The sequence below is a fragment of the Lissotriton vulgaris genome, unplaced genomic scaffold, assembly GCF_964263255.1.
Source record: "Lissotriton vulgaris unplaced genomic scaffold, aLisVul1.2 SCAFFOLD_749, whole genome shotgun sequence".
Lineage (NCBI taxonomy): Eukaryota > Metazoa > Chordata > Amphibia > Caudata > Salamandridae > Lissotriton > Lissotriton vulgaris.
In genome coordinates, this window is record NW_028245947.1 from 76,828 (window position 1) to 89,974 (window position 13,147).

The window sequence follows — 13,147 nt, forward strand, 5'->3', positions numbered from 1 at the left end:
TGCCATTTGCTCCTATGCGGATGACACGCAACTGATGGTGGCCTTGGATGAAAAAACAGAGATTACTAAATCAAAGCTGCACAATTGTCTTACAGAAATGGCCCAAAGGATGCACATGCACTGCTTAAAGCTGAATGCAGGAAAATCCGAAATTCTACTGTTTGGTTGCGCCAAATTAGTGTGGGACGCTACTTTGTGGCCACACACTCTTGGCAATGAGCCAACTCCAAAACAACACGCCAAAACCTGGGCATCACTATGGATGACTTTCTGACCATGAAGGAACATGTGCGGTCCCTTTGTGGCAAAGGTTTTGCTATCCTGAAACTTCTGGCCAGACTTTTCCACTGGATACCATTGGACTGCAGACGATCTGTGAGGCAAGCCTTGCTAGTTAGTCTGTTAGACTATGGGAATGCACTATTTGTAGGCATGAATGAGCACCTATTTACAAGACTACAGGTGGTGCAGAACGCTGCTGCAAAACTTGTCTGCAATAAGGGGAAGCTAGATTCTGCCTCAATGTGTTTGAAGAAACTACATTTGTTGCCTATGCGCCAAAGAGCAGCATTTAAACTGCTTAGTCACACTCACAAAGCTCTGCACAAAACAGGTCCTAGAATACTTCAGGAAAAGATTGAATTCTATGTTCCCACAAGGAGTTTGCGGTCACTGCAATTAGCCTTTGCCAGAACAAGGCGCATTAAGAAAGTAAGGACAGGAGGACGATCATTCTCCTACTTAGCAGCTAGGAGGTGGAATGAGCTCCCCCAGGACCTACGACCTCTAATTACATTCAGTTCCGAAAAAAATTAAAAACACATCTATTCCCTAAATTCTAAACTATAGCCTCGTAGACTTACCAGGACATTTGCTCTTAGCGCCTTGATATCCCTCGGGATGAGTGTAGCACTCTACAAATAAATAAAATAAAATAAATATACCACTCCCCCCTATACCCCTACACTCCACTCTACTCCATAGCATTTCATGACACTCTACAACACTCTACTCCACAACACTCCACTCTACTCCACAATACTCCTGTCTGCTCTACGAGACTCCACTCTGTGAGAAACTCACAAGGAAACTTGTAAAGATGGTGTACGTTATCCATCAAGTGATATCACAAACCTATGGGGCTACCACTATTCGGAGTAAACCCACACAATGATTTTACACACACTTTGCTGTAAACTTGTAACGCACAACCCACGGAGAGCAGTTCTACCCATCCACCGAAAGGCATTCTGGGGCCTCGTCAGGCGCATAAAGTAGTATGCAAATGTGAATACAATAAAAAAAATACATATGGAAATCGATGTCACAGCTGCCTGAACACAGAAAGCCCAAGGTTCTGTGTGACGTAGAAGGAGGCGGGATGAGGAACAGGGCAGGGAGGGTCAAAGGGCGAAGAAGAAGCATAATTGTCTTGTTGAGTTGCACGTCAGCTTTACGCACGCGTAATGAGGGTAATTAAAATGAAAGATTCATCTCTTCCCTCTTTAGACGTGAGGAGTTTCAATTGTAAAAACATTACCATTCAGGAACACCTAGAAAGCTTTAGCGGTTTATTTACCAGCCGTAAAAAGCCCACAGGCTAAAGGGATAACAGTTCAGCCCACACCCTGTCCATACCTAGCAATGTACAGATTACACTGGAGAGTCAGCCAATTAAGCTACACCACAAAACCCTCAAAGCCCAATTCTCAGTTGAACTTCCAAGTGCAAATAGACTGATTTGCGAGTACAAGGCGTATACCAAAGATGACCATGTATTCGTAAACCCATTTACTTGTGAAATATTACGCCACGGTTGCATGAGTAAATTCTTGGGCAATAGGCATTTGAGGGCAGGGATGTTGGAAAGTTTAGGAACACACACAAATCCCAGGATTTCTGGTTATGCGCTATCTTTTATTACAATTTACTCTTACCATGTAGTAGAGTGACCAACCGTCTGTAATTGTCACAGACTGTCCGTAAATTAGGAATCGTACTCACAGGTTGTGAGTGTTTCCTACAGTGGTTGGAAGCACACAGTCTATGTTTCAATACCCCTCACACACCAAAAGGACCATTGGTGTCATGTTTCATCATGGGGTCTTCCCGCCCGCTGCGGGACAGGGCCTGTCACGACGTACGACTACGTGGGAGCACTGATTTTCAGAAAACTATGTGTCATGTAGGAAGGTGAGTGGAAGGGTCAGAAGTGAGTGAAGTGATGAATTAAAAAGCGCCTGGCTCTGATGGACTAAAAAACTTTAATATTCCTTGGAGCTGGTACTGTTAAAAAGGTGGGTTGGAGATGTATTGCTTTAATGGGCAATCCCTCCTGTGTACGTCAACATGTTTCGAAGCGCTAAGGATTTTTCTTCAGGACCAAACAAGATCCCTTCTTTACTCACTATAATATCGAACAGATGTCGAAAGAATAATCCAAAGTAAATAAATGATTAAAAGTGATATATGTACAAGTTATGCTACTATGTGATAGGCATGCCAAATTGTCATGCACAAGATACAAAACCCAATAGGTATTTTACGCAGTAATCTGAAAGAGAAACACAACATTATAATTGCAAGACACATACTTCATCCAGGGCTTTTATCGGTGACCTGTAAGGAAGGTGATGTATAGTGATAAATATTCTCCCTAGACCTAATTGTATGATAAACACTGGTGCCATGTCCTGCAAGTGAAATGACAATACAAGACACAGAAACACTGAACATAAAACACACACTCTATATTATGAAATCTAGCTGTTGTAATTCTGAGAATAAATAGGATGGCTTCTAGAAGTATCCCTCTTGGTCATAGACGAGGTGAATTAGCATAAGTGGTTGTCCTTTGCAATTGCTAACAATAAAACATGACTATTGCTCTCCAACATTTTCATGAACCGTTCTTGGTGGCCCAGTTTCAGATGTCCTCCTTGACAGATGGACAACGTGGCGGCACACTCCTGCTCTGTGAGAGTTATTAATTAATATGACCATCCTATAAGTGCTTCCCCTACGCGCCATTAATTGTGTCGCTTATACGGTCAGAAGACTAGGGAGCATGATTGGCTGTGAGGGAGGCAATGGATATGTCTGTGCATGGAATGACCCCCCTAACATAGTCGTGAACTATACCAACAAGCATTTACAATGCAATAGGTCTCGCACTGACATTATTTTGAGCTATTGAGATTGTAAATTACATTGTTTTTTTTTTTTTTTCTTTTGTAAAACCTAAATAAAAGGCATTGTAATTTAAAATGCCAATAGTTAAAAGTTTAGTTTAAGCTATTGGGATTGTTAATACCAATGCCTTTTATTACTGTGCGGCGGCTCATTATAGACTCCCCTCCACCGCAAACATTTTTATTGTGGTCGCGTAGAGTTTGTGTCTCTTTCTGTTCTGATTAAGGTTGTGTATATATTTCCGGTTTGTTTTGGGGTTGTCTATTTGTATTTGTTGTGCTTTTTATAGCACTCTACAGTTGCATTCCAGGGTACGCAAGCAAGCATATATTCAGTGCCGCACCATCACTTTAGCACCCAGGGTAATGTACTGCATGGCTAAATGCTTATAAGGTCCAATATGCGAGCCCTATTGGCTATGCCAATGCTTGTTGGTTTTGTGTCTGTAAATTAACCCTACAGTCCTTTGTCCGTGATAGACGTCTTAACGGAAGGCATTTGTCTTAGCTTCTCCACTAAAAGACCAAAGTTAATTCCCACAATTCTGATTTCTGATTCCCCAGCTGAAGGGAGGGAGTCTCCTGTGCTGCATTCTGGAGGGGATGGGAGTGGGATGGGATGGGCAAACGGCTAAAAAGAAAGAAGCCGTCTTGTGAGAGTGGCTGCTTCTCCAATTTGAATTTGAATTTTAACATATTTGTAAAGCGCGCTTATACCGGGACGGTTTCATGGCGCTAGGTAGCGGTGAACCAGTGGACATAGTGACGGAGGCTAAACTGCCAGGGATCTGGAGAACAAGAAGGTCTTAAGATGTTTACGGAATTCCGCATAGGAAGTAGAAGCTCTGAGGGCGGAAGGGAGAGAATTCCAAAAGGATGGGGCTAGGACCGCAAATCTCGTCCCTCCGGACCTCTTCTTCCTAAAGCGGGGGATTGTCAAGAGGGCCTGGTGAGATGAGCGGAGCTCTCTAGCCGGGAGGTAAGGTGATATGACATCACAAAGGAAGACAGGGGCAGTCCCTGACCTAGCCTGGTAAGTCATGCAGCCCAACTTAAAGAGAGCTCTCTCCTTCACCGGTAACCAGTGCAGAGATTGCAGCAGAGGGGTGGCATGGTGAAATTTAGGGAGTCCGTAAATCAGGCGGGCAGCCTGATTTTGTATCTGTTGAAGGCGGCGGATCAAGTAGTCTGGGGCGCCATTATAGACCACATTCCCATAGTCAAGGCGCGATAGCACCATGGCCATGAGGATAAGCTTAAGGGCGGGAACAGAAAAAAAACGGGAAACCTTACGAATAGTGCGAAGGGAAAAGAAACAGGAGGACACCACTGAGTGAACCTGCGTATGAAGGGAAAGCTGGGAATTGATAAAGATGCCCAGGGTTTTGACCTTTGGGACCGGGAGGGGAGGGGGACCAAGTGAGTCGGGCCAGAACGATGGGGACCAGAGACTGCAACCACTCCCAGTCAAAACCAGTTCGGTTTTGTCGGGATTTAGTTTGAGGTGGTTGCAGTTCATCCAATCTTGGATGAAGAGCATCACCCTCTGGAAATTCTGGGCAGAGGAAGGAGGATGGGAAAGGTTAAAAATAAGTTGGAGGTCGTCGGCGTAATTGAACACCGAGACCTCCATCTGCTGTAAAGAAAAAATGAGGGGTGAAATGTATAAATTAAATAGCAGGGGAGACAAAGAGGAGCCCTGGGGAACGCCGCATGTCACTCTGCGAGGAGGGGCAGCAAAGTCGGCCAGGTGGACAGCCTGCTCCCTGTCCGTTAGAAAGGAACGGAGCCAGGCGAGGGCCGTGCCCCCAATGCCCGCCGCCTCGACACGGGTTAACAGAATATCATGGTCCACCGTGTCGAACGCGGCGGACAGATCTAAGAGGACCAGGGCCTGGGGGAGGCAGATGTCAATGCCCTCCCTCAATTTGTCCATCACCGAAACTACCACCTTCTCGGTTGAGTGCAGCGGGCGAAAACCTGCCTGACAGGAGGAGAGGCGGCCAGTGGACTCCACAAAGGAGCTCAGAGTCCCGGTAACATGAGCCTCTGAGACCTTCGCCAAGTAAGGGAGAAAGGAAATGGGACGATAGTTAGCGGGCAGAGATGGATCGGCACCTGCCTTTTTCAGAATCGGAATGATGACTGCAGATTTATGGGCGTTTGGGACGATGCCAGTTTTAAGGGAGTGGTTAATTAATGTGAGTGGAGGGGAATAACAGCAGGAAAAGATCTCTTTCAGGGCAAAAGCCGGGCCGATGTCCTGGGGTGAGCCCGATTTTACCCGAGCCAGTAAGGGGAGGAGGGTTTCTCGTGTCAAAGGGGGAAGCTGAGTGAGAAGTGGAGCAGCGGGAGGCGGGGGGGCGGTGGACAGTGTCGGGGGTGAGGGAGGGATGTTGGCCTTAATGAGAGCTACCTTCTCAATAAAGAAGGAGTTAAGGGAATTGCAGAGTGATTGAGACGGAGGAATTTTAGAGATCACCCTGTCGGAGGCAGCGAGCTCGTGTACCGTAGCGAATATTTCCTTAGATTGGTTTTCCGCTGCCAGAATTCTACCAGAAAAGTACTCAGTTTTAGCTTTTAGTATGTCCCTTTTATATTCATTGAGTACCAGGCAGTACTTTACTTTAAGAAGGGGACAGTAGGTGCGTCGCCATGCTCGTTCTGCTCTGCGCGCCGCCAACTTCTTGTCCCTGAGGAGAGGAGTGAACCACCTGTTGGCAGCGTGGGCGCGTTTAATAGCCACTCTCTTAAGGGGAACAGTGCTGTTGCATGCCTTTAGCAGCCAGTTGTTGATGGCTGTGAGCTGAGTGGGAAGGGATAAATCACTAAGCTCAGGGCTAGATGCCGCAAGGGAAGAGCAGACATCGGGAAGATCAGCCTTGTCCCACTTTCTGACCCAGATGTTTTTGGGCAAAGGAGGTTTAGGCGATTGTCCAAGGTTTAGTGCAAAGGAAATAAGGGAGTGGTCTGACCAGGGACAGGGCGAGATGATCGGAGAGTTGGTTGGGATATTGAGGGTCCATATTTGGTCGAGCTGATGGCCTTGGATGTGAGTAGGAGTAGCAAGCTGGGGGAGGAAGTTGAGACTAGCAAGCAAGGCTGTGAACTCCTTAGATCTGGCATCCTCTGCTGGGTCATTTGGCCAATAATTTAGATCTCCGAGGACCAGGATTGCTGAATTGTTCACTACTAGAGTGGCCAAAAGGTCCTCAATGGACGTGAGAAATTGGGGAGTGGACTGAGGGGGACGATAAATAAGTACACAAGTCAGGGGAACCCCAAATGAAGTGGAACGGGCTACTAGACAGTCTACAGCAGGAATAGGGGAGGAAGGTAGTGTCTGGAAGTGAAAATCAGTGCGGGTTATCAGGGCAACACCTCCACCTGTCTTTCCCCCAGGGCGATCCATTCTAATGGCCGAGTAGGTCGGGGGCAGCATGGCTAGAAGGCTCGGAAGGGAATCATCCCTGAACCAAGTTTCTGTGAGAAACAGTAGGTCGGGGTGACGAGAGTCGAGCAGGTGGAATAGCTCAAGCTGATGCCCGACCGCGGACCTGGTGTTGAGGAGGATTGCGGTGGTGGTGGGCTGGGGGCTACAGGGGGTGCAAGGAGGGATGAGATCGAAAGTAGTAGCCTGGTGAGCAAGGGGTGGTGGGACATGAGACAGCTGGTGCATTTGTATTTGTATTTATTTATTTGTAAAGCGCTAACATTCATCCTGAGAGGACATCACGGCGCTGAAGAACATTGCAAGTGATTTGGCATCGGCTCTGTTTGAAAATTATTGATCTGACCTGGGGAAGAGGAATGTTTTCAGTTGTTTCTTAAATGAGACAAAGCAGTCATTTGTTCTAATTTTAGGGGGTAGCTCGTTCCACTTTGTTGCCGCAATGTGAGAGAAAGCCCGCTCTCCCATCCTGACAGTACGAGCTCGGGTGATGACTGCTCTTCCTAACGTCATAGATCGTAGGTGTCTAGAAGGTTTATGAAATCTGACCCTGTCATGTAGGATGGTGGGGCCTGTGCCGTGGAGTACCTTATAAGAAATGCACAACAGCTTAAAGATGGCTCGTTGCCGCATTGGGAGCCAATGAAGCTCACGCATGCAACTTTTAGCTGAATCAAATTTTCTTTTGTTGCAGATGGCTTTGGCAGCGGCATTCTGAACCAGCTGTAATTTAGAAAAGAGATAATCCGCCATACCTACAAACAGAGAATTACCGTAGTCCAGCCTACTCATCAGTAGTGACTGGACTAAGGTTTTCCTGCAATCCGTTGGCACCCAGGGGAAGACACGTCTAAGCAACTTCAAAAGTCCAAAGCTCCTTCCACAAGTTGTAGAAACATGGGATTTCATGGATAAATCCCTATCCAGTATTATACCTAAGTTTTTTGCTTTAGCAGTGGGGTTGGGAGGTAAACCCAAGTCACTTGGCCACCAGCTGTTGTCCCAGGCATGTGTGTCTCTGCCGAACAGTAAGATTTCGGATTTGTCGGCGTTTAGTCTAAGACAGTGGTCCTGCATCCAAGTTGCTAATTCGGTCAAACAGTTCGTCAGTCTAGTTTTGGAGTCATCATTTCCATCAATGGTAACCATCAGCTGAGTGTCATCAGCATAGGAGCACATTTCTACGCCCCACTTTTTGCCAATGGTCGCCAGCGAGGAGACGAATACGTTAAACAAAGTTGGGCTCAATGACGCCCCCTGGGGAACTCCATATTTTATGAGTCGTGGAGGGGATGTGTAGTCACCCAAACGTACTGATTGGGTTCGATCCGCTAGGAACGATTGTAGCCATCCCAATGCTTTGCCCAGTATTCCTTTCTCTGCCAGGATGTTCAACAGTTGGTTGTGGGGTACAGTATCAAAAGCCGCTGATAGATCAAGAAGTATCAGTGCGACTGTTCTACCCTGATCTACCCTGGTTCTGATACTGTCTGTCACCGCTAAGAGTGTAGTTTCGGTGCTTTTGTTTGTCCGGAACCCTGTCTGTGAATCATCCAGCAGGCCATTTGCTTCAAGAAATGTGGACAGACTTCTGTTGACTAACTTCTCCAGAACCTTTGATAAATAAGGTAGCTGGGATATTGGTCTGTAATTGGCCGGATTGTTTACGTCTGCTCCAGCCTTCTTTACTAGAGGGGTGACTAGGGCCTGTTTCCATGAATCTGGAAATTCAGCAGAACTAAGGGAGAGATTGAGTACTCTGGTAACTGCTGAACATATTACAGGAGTTAACTGGGAAAAAATGTGATGTGGACAAGGGTCAAGTGGAGAACCCGACTTGACCTCAAGCATAACCTTTTCTACCTCCTCTTCTGAGAACGGGCCGAAACCATGGCAGCTGGTGCGTGCAACAGTTGGTACATCCTGTTCATGGATTTCGGTCAAGTGGTTTGGAAAGGAGGCGTAGATGGTATCAATTTTTTCGCAGAAAAAGTCATTGAGCTTATTACAATTTTCCTGTGAGGGGGTAAGATGTAGGGAGAGATTAGTTGGGTTGCACAATTCTTTGACGATTTTAAAAAGTTCTTTTGAGGAATTTTTATTCTCAGATATTCTACGTGTGAAGTATTCTTTTTTCGCCTTTCTGATTGCCCTGTGATAGAGTGTTTGAGCTTTCCTGAATTTATCTTTGGTCTCGTCAGTTTTGGATAATCTCCATTTATGCTCAGAGGAAGTACAATTTCTTTTTAGAAGCTTAAGTTCAGGTCCGTACCATCTCTCTGATTTTTTGTTGCCTGGTGCATGACGAGATTGAGTGGTCGAACAATGTTCAAGAGCATTTTTGATATTTTTGTGAAGGAGATCTATCTCCTCATGGATATTGGTGCTTGTGCACGAGGGGTGTGAGAAATGATTTCTAAATTTATCAATTGTGAAAGATTTCCAGTTTCTCGTGCTTACTGTAAAAACATTGTGCTTTTTAGTCTGGGGGATAGGAAGATTAATACAAAAGGTAATCAAGTAATGATCAGTCCATAACAGTGGTATTAAAGGGTCGATGTCTATAGATTCAATATTAGAGAATATCAAATCTAATGTGTGCCCTGCAATATGAGTTGGTTGATGGACTCTCTGAGATAATTGAAGGATAGCCATGTCTTCCACTAGTAGATTCGTCAGGGAACTACTACTGTTGTCCAAATGTATATTAAAATCTCCAAGAAGGAGGACATTCTTATTCTTCAAACAGACAGGCATGATTTGTGTAAGTAATTGTGTACTAAAATTTAGAGTGCAACCTGGGGGATTATAGATTAAAAAGCCTCCGAATAGTACATTGGTGTTCATGGACACAGTAAATGCCAGGACTTCATATTTTTCAGCCGGCACGATAGTCTCTTGCCTGCATGAGAGGTGGTCTCTAAACAATAGAGCTACACCACCACCCCTTTTATCGGCTCTATTAACATTCAATATTTTATAGTCTGGGGGAAGGGCTGTGACTATATCAGGGATATTATGGTCATCTAGCCAAGTTTCCGATAAACACAATAAATCGGGTTGATGTTCATTAAGAAGATCCCAAATATAGGTGGAATGTTTGGGTAATGATCTTACATTCGTGTATAGGCATTTAAGGGGAACTGTAGGTACATTTAGTGTCACAGGGGGCAGCGTGGGGGTACATTCCCATCTACAATTATAATAGCTGAATGGGCCATAAGTATCCATTGACAAATCAGGACGTGAATGTGCGGAGGGAAAGCTGCATAGCCCAAGAGAGGCGATGCGCTCTAGCACTGTGGAGGGTGGAGGACACAAGTGCCAGAGGGAGAGCATGGCCGGCGGGGAGTATCTGATGAATGGTGGGGCAGAGTGGCGGGCCCCTGGCCCCTGCCAGCCGCGGACGGGCGCAGACGGGCTTAACTCAGGCGCAACTCCGGCGCGCCTTCGTCGCGCCCGCTGCGCTCGTCCGCTGCGCTGACACATTCTGCCCGTATAAGTAGGGAGCAGCGTGGTGGGAGTGGCTACCAATTGAGCTCGGCTAGGAACCCAAGCCAAGATGGCGCCCGCGATCGCGGGAGCCCCTCACACAACACACAGCCCACAGCGAACTCCAGAGCCCCTAAAAACGTAAGTAGGTTAGCCAGACCTGTTAACTTTGAGCACAGGGGTTAGGGAAAAAAATATGCAGGAAATGCAAATTTCTGCAATCAGCAAATGTAAAGGCTGCTTTAGAACCAGTATTGTTTTAAATTGATGGAGTCACTTCACACATACTGGTAACAGCCATTATCTGCAAGTCCAAAACTTTAAGATGGCTTTGAATTTCAGTGAGTCATGTATTGACAAGCGTCTAAAATTGTTGTAATATTCACAGGTAAAACACATTTTCCCTAAGACCGCGCTGCTTGTCTTCTGCCCGTCCTCAGAAGTACAAGCCCATTCACTCTCTGATAGACAATAAGAGAGGGTGTTTTGAAAAGTTATGGGTTATCACTGCAAGGCGCTCTACATTTTGTGTGAAAAGCCCAGACACGCTGGTCCATTGACACATAAAAACGGAAACACATTTTTTAAAAATCATTCTCCCGGCAGTTATTTGTGTTGGGTGTAATTATTTTGTTCTCTGAAGTCAAAATGTGTCGTAAGTGCATGAATCAGAAACATTATTTGTCACCTTTGCTTAACCCCCTCACACGCGGTTTTTACTTAACAGAGCTTTTTAGGTCTCGTGGTGTTAACCGCGCGAAGCGCGGTCTCGCCAGAGACCTATTGTTTGTCTGCTTTCCAGGAGACAAGACTGGCCACGCGCATGTGAAAGAGTAGGAATTGAGCGGGACACGCGCACGCGAACGCGCGTTCCATTGAGCAGCTTATGGTTCCCTTCCAATGTGTGCTTAGAGAGACAGGGCTTTCACTTTGTTTAAGTTTCGTTTTTACTGCTGTCCAGATGGCTCTGGGAGTGCGCGGTTAGAGCGACAGTGTTGCCAGCTTTCATTTTCTTTGCACACACGCAGAGACATACACATACGCACACACACTAGCGCACATACACGCATGCATACACATGAGCGCACAGAGACACACACACCCCCGCCACACACACACAAGAGCGCGCGCACACACACAGACGAGCGCACACACACACCAGCGCACAGAGACACCCCCCCTCCGCCGCCACCCCCCACTTCAACTAAGCCCCACTCACCTCACTCCGGACTTCAGCCGCCACCGCGGGGCTCTCCCTCGGGCATGGGAGCCCCACGTCACCACTGACTTAAACATGCAGCTGAGGCAGCCAAGTCTTTACATTGAGAAACTTCACTGCATTTATCCAGCCTGGTTTCCCCCAGTAAAAAGAAGGAAGCACCGTAACAGCTGTGAGTCCGTGCCTAAGGTGCATCATCAGAGCTGTGTGAATAATAACAGCTGTGAGCCCGTGCCTAAGGTGCATCAGAGCTGTGTAAATAATAAATGCGAAGGAGCTCCCCCGCCTAGGAGGAGAACGCCCCTGAGCACAACGTGAAATTGACGAGGTGGTCTGATTCAATAAGCATAAAGTAGTCAATAGTTTATGTTCAGATTGGAAATATCCAGCTTTCCATTTTTATTTGAGCATGTATCTCTTTTTGAAGCAAGTGGCAGAAAATGTAATCCACATCAAGTTCAATGAATTAAGATATATTCTTTTTCACACATCCCAATGCATTTCGGGCGGAGCCCATCGTCAGGGGATTACTCTACAACAAAAGCAAAAGACCAGACTGTAATGGCATGAATATGCAGTAATGCAACAAACAATATAGAGGACAAGTTAAAAAAGCATCTGGGTGAGGCAAAGGAGAAAAACAAGGTGAAGCCCCGGTACGGGGATGGCTAAAGCTACCACATGATGTAGTGAGGAATACCGAGCGAGGTTCAAAGGAAAGAACTTAGATTGCAGATGAAAAACTAAACCCGTGCTCAGGAAATAAATGTATTCGTGAACTAGTACTCAATAAAGAAACAGTGCGTGAACCGCGGTGCATACCAAAGTCAGAAATAGGGTAAACATGCAAGTAAAGGCAGTGGTGGGGTCCCGGGTTGGGTACTTACACGTGTGAAAACTACGCAGGGACTCCGCGGAGTTCCGTGACGATCAACAGCGGGGTGGTGGGAAAACAGACTAAAAAAGCGGAAAACCAGTGCTAAACAACAAGGAAGGACTGAGCATCCATATAAGATAGTATCGAGACTCAGTGAAAGGTGTGAGCGCCATATTGGAAGGTGCAGGACATTAATGAAGGCTGATAGAATACGAAACAAAGTAAAAGAAATTAAAGAACACAACATGCTGTGCATGAGGTACAAGGTTATAAATAACAAAGAAACTCAATACGGTCATTTAGCCCGAAGGGGGCCATCGTGGAAAGGTAACGGATCCAAAAGTTCTCGCGTTTAAGTAGATGGTTCTTGTTATTCGGGGTGATCGGAACTTGTTCCAATATCTGGTATTTAAGTTGAGCCACTGTGTGTCTATTTTCCATAAAGTGGGTGGCAACTGTAGACTTTAAGTTCTGAGTACGGATGTTGCTCTTATGTTCCAAGATCCTCACACGGATCTTTCTTTCGGTGTGGCCAACATAACATTTGCCACATGGGCATTTTAAGACATAAACCACGTTCTTACTATTGCATGTGGCATTCACTTTAAGTTTTATGGCGTTGCCTTTCATGGGATGGTTGATGAAATTACCAAGGATACAATTATTGCAATTGCTGCAATTGTGACAGGGTTTGAGACCCGTATAGGTGACGTTGCTCTTGGGACAACCAGTTTGACTCAGGATTTCCTTGAGGTTCTTGCCCCTGGTAAATGCAAATATGGGGAGCTCGTTAAACAGTCCCTTGAAGTCCGGTTCCAAAGCTAAGATGGGCCAATGTTTGCGGATGATTTTTTGGAAACGATTGGATGCTTTGGAGTATTGGGAGACAACCACCAAGCGTTCGGAGGGTGTCTTCA